Source organism: Eptesicus fuscus, chromosome 4 (genome assembly GCF_027574615.1).
Source record: "Eptesicus fuscus isolate TK198812 chromosome 4, DD_ASM_mEF_20220401, whole genome shotgun sequence".
NCBI lineage: Eukaryota > Metazoa > Chordata > Mammalia > Chiroptera > Vespertilionidae > Eptesicus > Eptesicus fuscus.
This window is the reverse complement of record NC_072476.1, coordinates 53,012,441-53,031,958: the sequence shown is the minus strand read 5'-3', so window position 1 is coordinate 53,031,958 and position 19,518 is coordinate 53,012,441.

Here is a 19,518-nt window from a genome sequence, read left to right as displayed (position 1 = left end):
TTGAGTGTTTAAGTACCTTTTTTCACTAGAATTGATTCTTTTGGGAAATTATGGTCTCTCTTACTGGTGTGATTTTTTTTCTTCCCTGTTTAAGAACATATGAAAAATAGGTTTGAAACTGGCTGCAATGAAAGCCATTTCAACTTTGTATTATAAACTGAAAAGAAGAGGTTTTGACTATTTTTGTGGTGATAATGTTACTTCTTTTTAAAATAGTTGTACTTGTAGTGAACTGGAACAAAAGACTCAAAGGACCATTAAAACAATTTGATAAATCATACCGCCCTCATCATATATAGGAAAGACTATCGGCCTTTTGTTACTGTGGCTACACTTTAAAAGTAATTTTTATTGCTGGAGTTTGAAATTATATTCACTCAGTTACAAAAATGTAACTGAGTGAATGTAGCAATATTAGAATTCAATGGAAAATTATTTCTCATCATCTTGGTTAAAATGATTTCAGAACATTGTATTTTAATGCGCTTTAAAGATCTTTTAACTTGATAAGTATTTGCATTTATTTTCAATGATTCTCTACACCTGTACCAAGATTTGGTATAAAATATTTATCAAGGTATGTGCACTTTATATTAATTCAGTTAATTATTTTGAAAGTATATGAGAAAATGAATTTAAAAATCTAAAAGCAAATAAAATGTCTTTAAACTTATATTCTATTTGGATTGTCTAATTTTCACTATTATAGCTTAACAAATACTGCCATAGGCTCAATGATTTGTTCTGTTTCTATTTTTGAACTATTACAAATATCAGTAATATAATTTAAAAATTATATGAAATAAGCAAAAATCATTCTCCTTACTAGTGATACAAGGTACATATTTATCTTTTATTTTAAGTATGAGAAATTTGGGTTAGTTTCTTTTTCCTAGTAGTTTCTTTGAAAGCAGGTACACTCTATAAGACCCTAGACCCATATAATGTGAGTGAAGTATATCCCCAAATTTAATGTATTATAATTCTCCATTTAAAATACTGAGATTCAAATGTAATTTATTTTACAAAACTTGCTCTCACCATCTTCTTTTTTTTCTCAAGTTAATTTTGATGATGCCTTTATAGAATTTGTTTCAACAATAATAATTTGATCTGAATTCTATAACTCTCTTGGCAATGAGATTAATTTTAGAATATTTGATTCCCCGAGCAATAATTTCATAGATATAATTGCAATTCACCACACCTATTCTATTACTACATTAAAGTTAATTTTATATCATTAGCCAAAGTAAAATAGTTCACTGAGTTAAAGAACTCAAAAATTTTTACACAACATAGAATATTGTTCATATATGTCCATAAAGATCTTTATGTCCATAGAGTATTAAAGCTGGAAAAGATCTCAGAGATTATATAATTTATAAATTTCCTTTTATAGTTGAAAAATATTGTGGTTCAGGAATGATAAATGACTGACCGAACCAGAGCTATGTCTCATTTCCATTATAATGCATATATATATATATATATATATATATATATATATATAGGCTGCAGGTTAATAAATGAGTGAACATAATTTCATAGTATAGGTGATAATCAATATACTTTCCATACATGTGGGCTTTGCAAATATAATACTTTACAGTTAATTAAAGATTTTTAAAAGAAGTTTTTTAAATCCTCACCTGAAGATATTTCACCATTAATTTTTTTTTTTTTTTTTTTAAAGAGAGTGGAGGGCGGGGGTGGAGAGATGTGGAGAGAGAGAGAAACATCAATGTGAGAGAAACACATTAATTGGTTGGCTCCTACACATGCCTTGACCTGGGCTGGAGATACAGCCTGAAACTGAGGTAGGTGCCCGTGACAGAGAATCGAACCTGTGACACTTTGGTCTGTGGGCGACATTCTAACCACTGAGAAAACCAGCTAGGACTATTTATATATTTTAAAATATCTAATGTGCCTGTTTGTTTACTAACTATAACAATTTAATTTTTATATCAAGATTGTTATATTCATGTGCCAATGATATTGTTTTCATTTTTAGTTTAAAGATTTAGTAAGATCTTCTATCAAGCTTTCTTCTTATTTTCAATTTCAGTATATAACTACCATGATATGTGTTTAGCTATTTTCCTTTTCTCTTTCACTAAAAATGTTGTTACACCTATTTTTAAATACTTGTCCTTTCTTGGATCACTTCCATTTCTACATACAGGCATCACCATTTTCAGGTGAATTGCACACAGGGAGAATGGCAGCTCATCTAGAACTTGTATTCCTGAATTTCAAAAATCAAAGATCCTACCACTTGACTTGACAGAGACTCTATATAAGCTGTCACTCACATTAAGACTTTTATCCTCTTACTAGACCAACTCTTGAGGCTTTGAAAATATGGGAATATATGTTTCTGTTTTTGGTAGCTCATCAATGCCTGCACACTAGTCGAGCAAGACCATGATTGTACATTCCGAGAATTTTTAAGATGCTTAAAATGCAAATATTTCTTTTATTTTAGTCAACAACATTCCTTCTGAAATAGTACTTAAACTACACCCTAAAACGAATGAAGATGCTTTGAAATCAATGTAAACATATTCCTTTTAACACAGAAAAGAAAATTAATGAAGTAAAAAAGTAAATTAGTGGTCTTTGGATACATATTGCTCTTTCATTCTGACATGTATTTCTGAGATTCCTGAATTAGGTAAGGAGATTGAAATAACATATTTTTATTTAATATTTCTATTGGTAACATAAATTGTATTTTTTCTCAATGTGTTAATTTTCCTGGACTGCCACAACAAAGTACCACAAACTGGTAGTATAGAACAATAGAGTTGTTTTCTATCATAGGAGCCAGGAGTGTGAAATCCAGATGTCAGCCAGACTGGTTCCTTCTGAGCTTCTGCCTTGTTTCAGGGCTCTCTCCTAGCTTCTGTTGGTCACTGGCAATCCCTGAAACTCATTGGCTGTAGCGGCATCACTTGAATTTCTGCCTCCATGGTCACATGGCCTTTCTCTTTGTGTAAAAGTACTGATATGTATCTGTCCTTGGATTTAGGGCCCACCCTAATCCAGTATGACTTTACCTTAACTGATTATGACTGCAAACATCTTATTCCCGAATAAGATCACAGCCTGAGGTTCTGGGTGGACATAAATTCAGGATGTGTGGGGCACTGTTTAACCCATTACACTTAGGATTTCTATCAGAGTTTTGTAATTATTGATAGTATAATCCACGTGGAATTTAGTGTGCAAATATGTTATTCTGTATTCTGGGATGAGTTAGAGCATTAGTGTTTCGGTTTATATATATGGAAGATGATGATTTTCAAATAACATTAGGGATCTTAAGTACATCATGCAAAACAGGAATTTATTTATAACTATTTTGGACTAAAAATGTTCAATAACAATCTCATTAGAATAAGAATAATTATATTTGCTAATAATCTGTTGTGTGCCTATCTAAAAGTTGAGTGATTCGCCGAAACCGGCTTGGCTCAGTGGATAGAGCATTGGTCTGCGGACTGAAAGGTCCCAAGTTCGATTCCGGTCAAGGGCATGTACATTGGTTGCGGGCACATCCCTGGTAGGGGGTGTGCAGGAGGCAGCTGGTCGATGTTTCTCTCTCATGGATGTTTCTAGCTCTCTATCCCTCTCCCTTCCTCTCTGTGAAAAATCAATTAAATATATTTCTAAAAGTTGAGTGATTCATATACTTGAAGAGGATGAACTAGAATCATAGATCAAAAATCAATTTGATCTATGTACATATTTTATTTGCGCAGCAAAATAATTTAAAATAGTCAGTTTGATTGCCTTTAAACAAGATTTGTACTCTTTAATTAATCACAGCCCTTATCCCTTCTTAAAATGCCATATTAGCTACTTCATATTTAGAACCTTAGGGACCCTGAAGGCATCAGAGTTTGTGGCTTTATGGTTTTCTAACTGTAAAGTCTCATGATTCCTAAATAATAGATTGCTTTAAAAATGATAAAGTAAAATTCTATGACTAGTTTATCACATTCAAAAATGTTATAAATTCATTTGATTCTTTAAAGGACAGCTATTTAATAGGTATACAATACTATTATGCTGCAATCTCTTTCTTACCAGTTGAAGTACCACTGTGTATTAAGTGGACATCTGCATTTAGCTTTTTATTATGATTTCTAGATTATATCTTTGAGAGGTTAAAACCAATTCAACTCCTATCAGTGGATATGAGTAGTCACAATTGCCTCTTCCCAAGGACACTCATGTAAATCAAATGCTAATTTCATCTCTGCTAGGTGCCATTAAAACAGCAATAAGCTGTCTGCCCACATTTCAGCTTTGTGAAGACAACATGCATTTAAATATTATTTTTTATATCATTGGCCTTCTGCTCACTAGAGAAATTTATAAACAGGAGCATTTTTACTTTGAATGCCTATCTTCCTTCTCTCTCTGCAAAATAATATCCAGTATTAGGAAAAGTCTTAATTGGGACGGACACACAGGCCAGTAGTTGGATCTCTATATTCTAAATGCTAATATAACTGAATATCCTACTTATAAAGATAGCCTAAGATGGAGAATTCTCCTTTAAGGAGGGAATGAATCCTGCATGCCATAAAAGATGCTTGGTATCTAGCAGAAGAGACAATTGGCTATAAAAATATTTATTAAATTATAGTTGTGTTAAGTGCAATGATAAAAAGTATGTTATTCATGGGAAGACCTTTGCTAGGTAGAGGACTTAAAACAGGGGTGAAGAACCTTTTTCCTGCCAAGGGCCATTTGGATATTTATAATATCATTTGAAGGCCATACAAAATTATCAACTGAAAAATTAGCTTGCTATCTATATTTGGTCAAACATTTAATTAACTCACCCCTAAACCCTTGGCAGAGCCGGGCCAAATGATTTTGCGGGCCTTATATGGCCTGTGGGCCAGACCTTCTCCACCCTTGTCTTAAAAGAAGCCTCTCTGAAAAAGGAAATAATTTTTAAAAGTTTGATTTAAATAGAGAGCACATACCCAATGTAGGGATGAAGAATCTGAGGAGTCACTCTCATTATCTCAGTCTTCTCTATTTTACTGAACCTTTCACTGAGCCTGTGTTCTTGAAAGTTTTGGTAAATATTGACACTAGGTTAGAAAGAAATTAGATAATACTGATCACTTTGTCTGTTTTCTAACTCCCTGATAGAATAAAAATCTATTCATTTCTGGATATAAATACCATTATCCAGAACCTCTACAATATTTTATACATAAATGTCCAACATTCAAACCAAATTATCATGCATGTTAGATATACTATTGTAATAACCTGCTTGTTATTTAACAGGAAAGGAGTGAAAGGGTGGACCAAATAGTCTAGGCATGCCATCAATACAGCTTTGCAATGAAAGTTGCATTTATTTTATATTTTTATATTTTTTCTTTATATCTTTACTAGAGGCCCGTTGCACAGATTTGTGCACCGGTGGGGTCCCTCAGCCTGGCCTGCGGGGATCGGCTAAAACCGGCTCTCCAACATCCCCCGAGGGGGTCCCAGATTGTGAGAGAGTGCAGGCCAGGTCAAGGGACCCCACTGGTGCAGGATCTGGGCCAGGGAGGGACTGCAGGAAGGCTCCAGGGCGTGTCTGGCCCTGTCTCACCAGACCCCAGCAGCAAGCTAACCTACCAATCAGAGCGTCTGCTCCCTGGTGGTCAGTGCACATAATAGTGATGGGTCAAACAGTTGCTTAGGCTTTTATATATATAGATGGTTGAAAGTATTACATATATCCCCTTTCCCCCACCCATTGAGCTCTTCTAGCCTGTGCCTACCCCATGCCCCAGGCATTCATCACGCTATTGTCTGTCTCCATGAGTTATGCATATAAGCATACAAGTTCTTTGGCTGATCTCTTAACACCCTCCCACCCTCCCCTGCCTTCCTGCTGAGATTTGGCAGTCTGTTCCATGCTTCTATGTCTGTAGATATATTTTGTTCATCAGTTTATTTTGTTCATTAGATTTCACATATGAGTGAGATCATGTGACACTTGGTGTTCTATTACTGGCTTATTTCACTTAGCATAATACTCCCCAGGTCACTCTATACTGTCTCAAAGGGTGAGAAATCCTTCATTTTTACTGCTGCATAATATTCCATGGTGTAAATGTACCACAGCCTTTTTATCCACTCATTTACTGATGGGCCCTTGGGGTGTTTCTAGATCTTCACTATTGTAAATTGTGCTACTATGAACTAGGGGCGCATACATTCTTTCTGATTGGTGTTTAGGGTTTCTTAGGATATATTCCTAGAAGTGGGATCACTGGGTCAAATGGCAGTTCCATATTTAACTTTTTGAGGAAACTCCATACTATTTTCCATAATGGCTGCACCAGTCTGCATCCCCATCAGCAGTGTACTAGGGTTCCCTTTTCTCCACATCCTCACCAGCACTTGTCATTTGTTGATTTGTTGATGGTAGCCATTTTGACAGATGTGAGGTGATACCTCATTGTCATTTTAATTTGCATCTCTTTGATGATCAGTGACTTTGAGTATTTTTTCATATGTCTCTTGACCATCTGTATGTCACTTTGGAGAAGTGTCTATTTAGGTCCTTTGCCCAATTTTAATTGGATTGTTTGCCTTCCTTTTGATAAGTTGTAAGAGTTCCTTATATATTTTTGATATTAACCCTTTATCAGATGTATCATTATCAATATGTTCTCCTATGCAGTGGGCTCCATTTTTGTTTTGTTGATGGTTTATTTGGCTGTGCATAAGCTTTGTATTTTGATGTAGTCTCATTTATTTATTTTCTTCTTAGTTTCCTTTGCCCTAAGAGTTGTATCAGTAAACATAATTGCTATGAGAGATATATGAGATTTTGCTGCCTCTAATTTTTTCTAGGATTTTTATGGTTTAACATCTTATATTTAAGTCTTTTATCCATTTTGAGTTTATTTTTGTGTATGGTGTAAGTTGGTGGTCTAGTTTCATTTTTTTGCATGTATTATCCAATTTTCCCAACACCATTTATTGATGAGACTCTCTTGACTCTATTTTATGCTATTGCCTCTTTGTCAAATATTAATTAAGCATAATAGCTTTGGTCGACTTCTTGCATCTCTGTTCCAGTCCATTGATCTGTATGCCTGTACTCATGGCAGTACCAGGCTGTTTTGATTACAGTGGCTTTGTAGCATAACTTGATTATCTGGTATTATGATTCCCTTAATCTTTGTTTTGATGTGTTTCTATGTCTCTATCCTTCTCCCTTCATCTCTTTCTAAAATCAATAAAAACATATTTTTTTAAAGTAGGAAGATAAAATATAACAAGTAACTGAAATATTTAAATGAGGATAAGGGAATCAGTAGACTTGGCAAATTGAATGTTGTTGACCTTGCAGAATCCTGAAGAAAAAATATCTAATTGGAATGTGATCAAGAAAAATGGGAGGCAGGACAGAGAAATCATTAAGTAGATATATTCTTTCAGCTGTAAAGGGCTGCCGAGGAATGAAGTAGCAGATGGGGAGAACCCTTGCATTATGTGTATATGTTAATAGAAATATTCCATCCAAGTGGGAATATTGTTAGCAGATTAGAGAAGGTGAACATTAGAACAAGGAGCCTTCTGTTCACAATAATTAGAGTGTGATCAAAGATACAAGTTGGAGTTTAGATTTGAAGAGAGAAGGAACTGTTGGTCAATATTAACCAGTGAAAAATTCAACATAAGGAGAGATATAGCTTGTTGGTAGTAAAAGAAGGTAATATCTTCTGATCACCTTCATTTTCTAAGATAATTAGGGAACAAAGTCATCATTTGAGAGGAATAAGAACCCTATGGTATTGCAAAAGATTAGTGACAGAAGAAAAGACATGTATGACATGTTTTGGTTAGATGGAACATTTCTTAGGGAAGTCTATTAGTTGCCAGCTAGTGCTGAGGTCCAATTTGACATTGGGAGGATAAAATAAAGTGAAAAGATTCATTTTATTTGCATGTCCTCTTATATGGTGTAGGCAGGGGATCAGAAAAATCTGTTTAAAGCAGAATTGTTTTTGTGGCAGACTGCAATTAAGAAAGAGAGGTGTAAGAGAGAAAAATGTAGGAAGGGTTGAGAGGAAAAGTAATCAAGATACAGAGACAGAGAACATGAAAGAGGTGCTGGAAAAAGAAAAAAAATATAGGGTCATTAGATACTGATGTGGTAAAAGACTAGATACAATAGGAGCATTAAAATGATCTAAACAATAAGGACTTGTGGTCAAGGAGTAGGATAATTGTTATGAGTATTTAGATACTGGTTCCCCTATTAGAGACAATATGATCTGGAACAAAGATTCTCTAATAGGTCACATGGTATTTCAGAGTGGAAAATTCTCCATTGTGTGTAATTTACCAGCAAAAACTAAAGACTATTTAGCTTTCTTGGCCCTGACACACTAGCTGCCAGAAGAATACCTCCATTACAGTAGCTAAATACCCTTAACATATATCCAAACCTCTCTTGAGGTTATCTCACAGGTGAAAACCTCTGGTGCGTGGATGTGGTGGTGGATCTATGGATCCATCTCATGGAAGCCTCCGAGTTATTTAGAACTACTTCCCTCCTTCGGCTTGCCATGCACTCTTTTGCATCCATGTCTATTAACTATTAGCCTTAACATGTTAAGGATCAAATCTGTCTTTTCCATTCTATGTCTAGCACAATGTCTAGTCTACATAAATCACTCAAAAGTATTTTGAATAAATTTAAAGAATGAATGAACGTATTTGCCCTTTTTCTAAGTTTGGTTGCATATCTTGCAAATTCTTTTTCATGAATGATTGAATATCTTACTTTCTTAATGAAGAATTAATAACTGTATAATTTCCACTTTTGCATGCTAAAGAGAAGTTCGTTTCTATATTTTTATCCAATGTAGACATCGAAGTATATTGGTCTTAATTCACACAGTTAATTTTCTTGTAAGATTGAGTGCTTTCAGATGAACACATACTCTCTTGCACAAGTCCTGACCAGTCCCTGTTTCTTTACATCATTCCTGCTTCCTTCTACATGACCTCTCTGGCCCTTGTAGGTATTTGAGTTTGAGATTCTTGATATAATCTCATTTCAGTTTGTATTATACTTATATTTGGTCTAACTGAAGATACTATCGGATACATGTGGGTACAACAATAAATATCAATTATAAATAACAACTATTTGATTTTTTAAATTTTCTTACCAATAAAGAAAACTAATAAAATATACCACTACTTAAATTACAGATGCATAGATATATGTGTTTAAGTTTTTAAAAAAATCTTAAATGTTTGACATTTTATTTGCAAACTACAGTTTCTAATTATTTGAATATAACCCCTAGTTAAAGCCTTCAACATATTAAATATGCCTTAGAGATGTGTTATTAAATCTAGGTTATTTTTTAAATAAGAACATATTTTTAATTCTTTAAATGTACTTAAAATTCCATAAACTAAAATAACTTGTGTTTTCAACATCTATTGCTTTTAGACTTTCCCAACTTAAGCTACAATCAGATTTTATCTTGCTGATTTCTACTCTAAGCCCAAAACATTATGTATATAATATAGCTTATGAGAGTAAAAAAACACCTGGTTTATATAATTCAATATATATTGCTATATAATAATGTGTTTTGATAAGTTTATGTAGCTAATAGGGTAGTTTTTGGAATACCCATACCAACAATGTTTCACAAAAGACAGTTGATAAAGTAAAAGGAGATTAAGGGTGAAAAGGAAGAATGGAAGAAGGCATTTTAACCTCACACAATGTTTTAATTTGTACTCAATGTTTCAAGAAGTAACTTTACGTGCTTTTTATATGGTTAAACAGTTCTGTTTCCAACCTAGTTTTTAATATGTGAAATCAAAGAGATTTATTTTATTTAAGTCATAAAATTATTCTCTAATTAATTGATGGAAAAATGAATAAAGTGATTTAAACCAATATGAACTTTTATGAATTTCACTAATTATTGTAATAACTTTGGAATAAAATAAAATTATCCATGCAGTAGGCAATGAATTTCTACTTAGTATTACCATGACTTCACAGGTGTTAAATTAGTCACAAAGGAACTCTTGGGAGCAATCCAAACGTAATAAGAATGGACAGGAATGCTATTTTAAAAGGTACATGAAGCCAAGTATTGGGTATGTAACCCTGATTCAGTCTACAATAATGTGTCAGTATTTCTCTGCTATTTTTGTAGATAAGAATTATATTTTTGTCTCTATTTTTAGTCTTCTTTCTTTCTCAAAGAATTTTAGAACTGGGCTGGTTTTCCTCTTTTCTCTGTCTCTCTCTCCCTCAAAAAAGAAAAAAAAAAAAAAAAGAACCATTTTTAGGCTGAGGTATTTGTATCATTAAACCAATGTGACAAAGATTATTTTGAAAGGGAATGTGCCTGACTGATAAAAGGGTTTCAAACTGTGAGTATGTGGGTATTTCTTTAATTCTGGGATAATACAACAATCAGGTCTCAAAAACCTCTCAAAGTGGCTGCCTTCCCGGCTTTAGCACATAGCCCCTTAAAGAAGTCCCTTGATAGTCAATGATAGCTGTCTGCCATAACAAAGTGGCTCTTGGCAAAAGATTCTCCCAATTTATGGGGCTTTGGGAGCCACAGCCTTGGGCTCTGTTGGAGTACTAGCTTGAGCATTTGCCATGCCAGAAAGCCCAGGATTTCCACTGGCAACAGTATGTCCCTGCCTAGGCAAGCACTGTGGTTTACAGGAGTGCCAGCCAACTCCCACAAGACTGTAAGGCTAGGACACCAATTTCCAGGCTGACAACTATGGCTGCCAGTATCAAGTAGCTGATGTTAAGCCACATGCAAAGATGTCCTATGAAAATTTGTAAAAATATCTGCATTTGAAACAACTTTGTGCCATCAAGTAATCTTTACATAATGACTGGGGTCATCAAAGAGCCAGAAGAACCCTAGAGAAATCAAAGTACTCAGGATTAAGGTTGTGGATTAACTAACTAGTCCGACACTAGACCACGCCTGACTTTCTGTTCTATTATTCTTTTAATCTTAGCTACTATTACTGAACATGTATCAAATATCAGATTGTATATTAAATGAATTACATACATTGCATTTTGTATTTCTCACAACTTCTTATACAATGCAACTCAATTTGTGAAATTGACTTTAAGATCAGTTAAGACATTTGCTCAAGGTCAAGGTTAGTAGGTAGGAGAGCTGGAATTTGAATGTAGGCTTTGTAATACCAAAGCTGTTGCAACATCTTGCTTTTCTAGTGGCTTTGCAATTTCTATTTCTGATTTTCAGGACTCACTGGAGGCTTGTAAGAAATTCTGGGTCTAGGTTTATTAAGGAGGCTTGGACTAGAATCATAATTAGTTCTGATCAAATTTTTAATAATTTTTTGGAACATCAAGGATGTTGGGATTATATTACTCAGAATTATTTTCTTTGGACTCTTCTTAACTTTGGATAAGCTTGCCAATACCTCCATATTATGTGTCAGGATTAGACATTAGAAAAATCAATTATTTAAAAAAGGGATTTAGAAGAGCACGGTGCAATTACATGTATCTGACAACTGGCTTTAACAATGACTTGAAAGAAACATATATAATCTACATTATGTTTGTATAATACTGTTCACTGATGACAAATATTTACTGCCTATGAAAAACATTTGTTATATAAAACATGGACATATCCTATATCATATATATATATATGTATATATATAATTTTCACTACTTTGGGTTCACCTGTCATATGTATTAAGAGAGACACATGGCTGAGGAGCCTTGTTATGACACAATACACACAGATAGACTCATAACATGGCCCAGGGAGATTTCTAGTTTTCTATTTCAAAATACTAAGTAAAATAAAGGGGATATGTTTTAGAAAGTTAATTTTATTGTGGTGCAGATTATTTATAAAGTTATGATAAATCATTTATTCATTTCTTAGTCTAAACATGTCTCTTGTAGTACATCTTTATTCATTTGTTAAGTATAAGTTAATGAAATGTAATAAAGAACATGTACAGGAAATAAAAAGTGTTCACCCAAAAAAAATAAATGTTCCCCTTTTCAGACATCAATTACTTCTACTTCATGACACTTATGGAGAAGGAAAAACACAACTATAATAAATATTTGCATGTTTCAAGACCCTAAATAAATCAGGATTCTATATTCTGCTGTTCTCCAGAATTAGTTGTTAATGAAATGATGACAGCAAACTATAAAATAAAGACAAGTGCTTTATTCAGAAGATACATTTTCTAATCTTTTCATCTTGTGTTAACCAATTGAGAGACCATGTGCCTACCACTGAGAAGAAAAAAAACTGAGAAAAGATATAAAATAGCATAAAATAAACACTCCTTTTTAACTCTCTTATGATGCCAATATATATATATATATTAAAAAAACTACCCAAATTATATGAGAGAGTTCATATACTCATCGTTTTGAATATACTTTTTTCTCTTTCTAAAATATTATTGAATTTATCCTTTATGATTCAAATTAAATATCAACAATAGCATATGTTTGTGAAATATTTTTTTTTTATCAACTGGGAAGCTTTAGTTCCTCTTTCCCTGGAGCTTTTGTTTTTGATTACCCTGTTATGTTTCTGCCATCCACCTTGAGAAACAGTCACTGGTCTCAAATGAGAGACATGCAGAAAAGGCATGAACCCAGTCTGTACCTTGAAGCTAAGCCACCCCAGACAATACAAGAGCAAGGACAGTAACCACATGCTATTCTGAAGCCACTGAATGTTTAGAGTTGTTTATTAACAATATTATTGCAGAAGTAGCTGTCTAACAGAGCTATTAACACTTTAACCTAATCACACAATCAAAGTAATCAGATTTAGTTTATACTAATTATTAATACATGTAAATAATTATTTTCCCATATTTTAGTTACAGAAATATTTGGTGTATAGAATGAAATATGCTCTAAAATCATTTGAAATGATTAGAATTAATTTTTAAAAACTGAAACCTTTTTGAAAATTAGATAACTCACTTTCTTTTGTCTTCCAATGCAACTTCAAAACTAATTATCCAAGCCCTTTCTAAACTCAAGTCAAAAAGAAAGGACTGCTTTTATATTTTATAGTTTATTTTTAGTGATAATTTAGAGACTCAATGACAGACATTCAGAATTACTAGTCATTGTATTCAAGGCTATTGATAGCACATATCACCGAAGGTTCTGTATGACCTTGGTTTTGCATGACAGATTTTCCTTTAATCCAATGAACCCTTTCTCTGCATGAAAAGCAAATGAAATCTAAGACCAAAAGGTGTCAAAAAATGGTCCCAATGGAGTGTAATTAGTAACAAGTTTCTGATTTTCATAAATAGTAAGCATGGTTTTGCTAAGTAAGGTCTGGGTTCTTGGTGGGCATTAAGTACCCATTATATTATGAAAATTATAATGCCACATTAATGTGAATGTTGGGGCAGTGGAGGAATCCCCAAAACGTGACCCCATACCATACACTCTGACTTCATTAGGATGGGGAGTTCTTCCACTTCTCTCTGTCCTTGGGTCATGAGCCAGGGCCTTTAGCCATCAGCACTCACAACAATATAGGCTTGTGCTCATGATCTTCCACCTTAGGCATTTAGGACTTGTCTATCCTGGCATAGTTTTTTATTCATTTATCAATTTCTCATAGGCCAGGCACATCAGCAGTTTAATTTTTAGCCACTGTATTGTACCTTATATCAATCACATTAGTATTTCTTCTCAACAGTGAGCAGAATTGAAAATGGATGAGCATTTCTTTAATCATAGTATGTTTGAGGATTTGCCTACTGCTATCATCAACCTGAGATGAAGGAAAGATTGAATTGAAGTAACAGTAGCATATCCCTCCATAATCAAAGCTCAGTTACTAGAAAAAAAGATTTTCAAATCCAAACAGGTATTTCCTACTCCTTAGTGGAATGATGAAATCAGAATATCAAAAGAGAGACTGGATTAACTCTGGCTGATATTTTTTATGTTCCCTTTTATGAGGGATACAGAGCAGTGCTCTCATTTCTTGAGTGAAGGGGAGGTTTGTGGGAGGGTGTGTAAAGGGTAAGGGAAGAAATTGAAACTGAAAAAGAGACTTTCTAATTTCTTTTGCATATATTTTTCATAGTGTCTTCAGGAACTGTCCAATACAATAAGTTTCTTTATTATCTTTATTTAAAACAGTTTCTTTCCTGTTAGACAGTTACATACATTTATAAATATTATTCCAAGTAAGCAGTAAGTACATAATAGATGTCTGAGTTAAAATACCTGTGATTTAACTAATATCCAGTATCCTTAGGTTCATATCAAAACCCCTTTTGGTTTCATGAGGAAGTAGGATTGTTGTCTATTACAGGAGGAAGTAGGATTATAAACTTTCTGTAAGCCTCTTTTTGTTACCAGGAGTCCAATATTTTAGTCCCTCTGTCTGTGTGTTTGGTCCAAAGAAATGAACGAGCAAGAGTGTGCAGTATAGAAAGTGATAATTAAGAACTCCACTAGAGGCACAGGTAAATACCTAAATGATAAGATTTTTATGTTTTAAAGGCTTTCACAAAATTGTTAAAAAGGTGAATCTGGTTTAATATGTTTAAATTAAAACATACTTTCAAAGACCTGGTCAAAGACCAACTAACTTCTTTTTCTATTTTATAATCAACTAAAAGGTTAGTTCTGGGGTAAATTGCCCTGTAGAAAGGCTCGAGTTCACTAGAATCAAATACTTTGTTTAATCTATCCAAACATTTTCCAAACTAAATTCACAAATTTATTATTGCTCTTTTTACAATAATTTTGGTTTATTCTATGACCAGTGTTAGCTTGATACCAAGTTGAGGAAGTAGCATATGTGTTAAAATAGTATAACATATTAGGAAACTAATCAATGATATTTTAAATACTTCAACAAGATATAATACATAAGTTACACCTAGAGAGTGACTAGGCAGTGGGGAAATAACAAAATAAAACAAAACATGACATTATATGAGAGTCATTTTTACAATGTAAAATGATCTGAGGGAAGAGAATACTTAAGTGCATAAAAAAGTTCTTTGCCTAAATTAAAAATATCTATTTACTGAATTTATTTTTGCTAATCTTTAATTTGTTTGATAGGTGCAAAGTTACATAGAGAATTAAAATATGAAGGATGGATGTGAGAGAATATAGAAGAAAAATGTTGAGCATTACTAGGTGAAGAATGAAGAGATAAAGCTAGAGAGGTAGATAATGGCTAAATACTCAAGGGTTTATAAGTCATTTAGAACACATGGAAATTATCTAAACAAAAGATATATACCGTATTTTCCAGCATATAAGATGACTTTTTAACCCAGGAAAATCTTCTATATGCCTAGTCGTCTTATATGCCGGAAAATACAGTATATATATGTATATGTGTGTGTATATATATATATATATATATATATATATATATATATATATATATGTGTGTGTGTGTGTGTGTGTGTGTGTGTGTGTGTGTGTGTGTGTGTATGTTTGTGAATTCCCGCCAGCCTGACCAGGGGGAGGGGAAATGGGCAGTTGGCCGGCTTGCCTGCTGGTCAAACTCCTGGTCGAGGGGACAATTTGCATATTAGCCTTTTATTATATAGGATATACACTGAGTGGCCAGATTATTATGCGTTCAGAGATCATAATAATCTGGCCACTCAGTGTATATATATATATATATTTACATGATCACATTTCATTTCCGAAAAATCATTGCTCAGTGAAGGTTAGCTTGGAGAGGCCAACTCTGGTGGAAGAAATGCTTTAGAACACTGTAAAGATCATCTAGCTGAGCTTGAATGCTGCTTCAGAATAGTAAGAAATGTGGGTATATTCCTGAAATACATGATAGACTTCAGTTATTGCTGAACTGTGATGAATGTGGGAGAGGGTGACATCAAGGATGATTGCTAAGTGCTTAGGGAACTTAGGTAAAAGTGGAAGTTTGGAGAAATCAGGCCCACGCATGAAAAATCTGAGATACTTGTGTGGTATCCATGTGATGTTATTATTGACAAATGGAAGGGGTTTGTAAGAAATTATCAGTTTTCTGTCACTTAAAACAATAACATATATCTCTAAGATGTGAAGAGTAGAAGTTAGAGATTTTAATGTCTAATTTGTAAAGAAGTATTGACTATTTTAGTTGAGAGGTCATTCTGAAGATTTTGCTCTCAAAGTGCCTGGAAAGTTTAGACTGTTGGTGCAATAGTGCCTGAAGACTTGGGTCATGGAATCTAAACTAGGTAGTCAAGTAAGTGGAGGGAGAAAGAAGTGGAGAAATTAACTGAACGTTCTCCTGAGTCAAAAATGTCATTTAGGAGAATTGAACCAATGATTTGAAGGAATCATTGCTATTATTTTAGGTTAATTAAGAATCAGTGTGAAGGTATAATTTTTTTTTTTTAATTGAGAGTAGATGTATGATCCTATCATTACTGTACTGGTAATATGCATGTAATTTCTTAGAAATAACCAAAGTACAAAAATAGGCCTTGGTATCTTATCTTTACTATTTAAACATCAAAATAGGGAAGTGGATTCATCAACAAATTAGGCTAACACTCTTCAAAAATGTAAGTAGGTGAGAAATGATAGATGTCTGGAATCTCTTTTTTTTTTTTTTTCAGCTTTTCCATTTTTTTTATTATTATTTTTTTAATTGAGGTATTATATGTGTACATATCTTACCTTTACCCCCCCCCCCCACACCCATACATGCCCTCACCCCCCAGAGTTTTGCGTCCATTGTTTATGCTTATATGCATGCATACAAGTCCTTCGTTTGATTTCATAACTCCCCCACCTCTCCCTAACTTTCCCCCTGTAATTTGAAAGTCTGTTTGATGCTTTACTGTCTCTGTATCTATCTTTTTGTTCATCACTTTATAATGTTCTTTACTATCCATAAATGAGTGATCTCTTTTTGAATACACTTGACATTGAGGCCAATGAGTTGGAGAGCAAGTAAGGGATTATTTTAGTGTAGAAATTGTTCTCTTAGGATAAATACAAATTTCTGTATATTCTTTGATACATAGTCATTGCAATTATTTTTATTTTTATCCTAACCTTGGGTAAAAAAGAGAAAAAAAGGCATAGGGTTTTTTTGGCTTGATCAACCACAAAGTTATTTTCTTTTACACAATATGGAATTCCATTAAATTATCTATTCAAGAAGACAATTAATTAACGAAGGTATTTTGTGGTCCACAAATACTAAAAGTATCATTGATATGTTAATAAATCAAAAATACCTTTCTCTAATAAATTAAATGGTTATTTCACTACCTAACCAATCTTGTTTTTGACAAATACATATGATCAGTTTACATGGACACTATTGTCATCTCCATCTGTTCACTGTTCTCCAAGATAAATCCCTTGCTGACATAAATGATTTATATTTCCTTTAGAAATATAGGCATTATAGCATAAATGTTTATATTCAGAAGCTTTAGGTAGTTGAATATTATATATTTAATTTTAAGTTAATTTAACTGAATAATAAATTTACTTTTCTTCATGATAAGCAAAAGTTCAGGATTGTGAATGCCTATTTTTCTAGGGAGATAATTGAATATAGTGTTTAGAATTAATTTTAAAGATTTAGTTACAGTGAGAATGAAGATTCTGAAACAAAGGATGGATGGAGAAAAAACCTACTTAGCATTGTCATAACAGAATAAATTTACAGACTATTGTGGAAGTAGAGAATGATTTTCTGGCAATGTCCATAAGGGTCTGAGCTTACTATGCTAAATTATTCCTCAGTATCATTTCAGTGTACCATATGAGCCTTCCAAATATTATATGGCATAGACCAAAATAAATGAGGTCAGAGAGAGGCCAAAATATGATCTATCTAGGTAAACTTAGTAAAGAAATAAACAATCTATTTTATCCCATGTAAATATATATACATACATATATATTTACCTGTCCCAAAACACTGTCTTTTGTCATAATCATAAAAGATGGTTGAATTAATAATTTAAACACTGACTTTATCTTACAATGTTTAAAAAAAAAAAAAGCATCTTCAAGCTTCAGATCATCATGTCAGCATAATAATCGGCCTCATTGTTAACCTGACACATGATTTAAAAATATTATGTATGTGCCATTTTTTTCTATTTTGCTTTTGACTAAAGAGAATTATAATGTCAAAACTGTGCAACCCAATAATATAAACCCTGACATCATTTGGCTTTTTTAATTTAAATGAATTAAAATTAGATACAATGAAGAATTTAATTCCTCAAACTAGCCAAATTTCAAGTACTGAATAGCCACAATTGGCTAGAGGCTATATTATAGAATATTTTCTCACTCTAGAAATGTTAATAAAAGTTACACTGCTTGAAAATTCAGAATAAATTTTCACAAAGGCAAAAAAACACACAAAATTACAGGTGTAGGTTAGATTTGCATTCTAATACACACAGTCTATCCTATATAATAGAAGCCTAATATGCAAATTGACCAAACAGCAGAATGACCAGTGGAATGACCAGTCACTATGATGCACACTGACCACCAGGGGCAGACGCTCAATGCAGGAGCTGCCCCCAGCCCGCAGGCCCCAGGCAAGCCAAGGCGGGTGCCAGTGGGGGTCTCCTCCCCAATCGTCCTGCCGGTCACCCTGCAGATCAGCCCTGATTTCCAGCGAGGCCTAGGGACTCTACCCATGCACGGATTTCGTGCACCAGGCCTCTAGTTTAACTATAATAGTCACTGAACTATATTAGCCATCAACAACAGGACTCTCAAGTCTCTCTCAGCCTTTCAGTCTTTTGACAGAGTTTGTAAGAAGTGAGATTGTATATAGCACTTGCAAATATCTAAATTTAAAACTATATTAGGAAGTGGTAAATAATCTAATGTATAAATTCATTCTGATTAGATTTATGGATTTATATACTAAGCTTAAGTGTAACTAATAGGAATGAAATTCTACAAAACTTATTAATTATAGTGGATTGTATTTCCACCCAAGACAATGATATTGACTATCTCTGTTTATTCAATTTTTTTTAACGTAACCTTTCCTCTCCCTATCAAAGGTAGAATCTATTTTCTTCACTTTTGAACTTGAGCTGTCTGGGTTAATCAACCTTCCAGTTTCCCGGGAATGCCCTGGTTTTAGTATTGAAATTTCTGTATCCCAAGAAACACCTTGGCCCCAGGCAAAGAGAGTTGTTTGTTAAAGACAGCTATTTCTATGACTCCTTTTGATCAATACAATGCTGCATAAGTAAGCATATGTGTAACTTTTGAGGCTGAGCTTTAAGAGATCTGTAACTTTCTGCCTTCACTGCTTGGAATGCTTTCTTATATCTAGTTGCCATGCTGTGAGAATATCAAAGAAGCTACATCAGGAGAGAATAGAGGCTCCAGGCCAATAGTCTCAGCTGATCTCCCAACCAACAGCTAGTCTA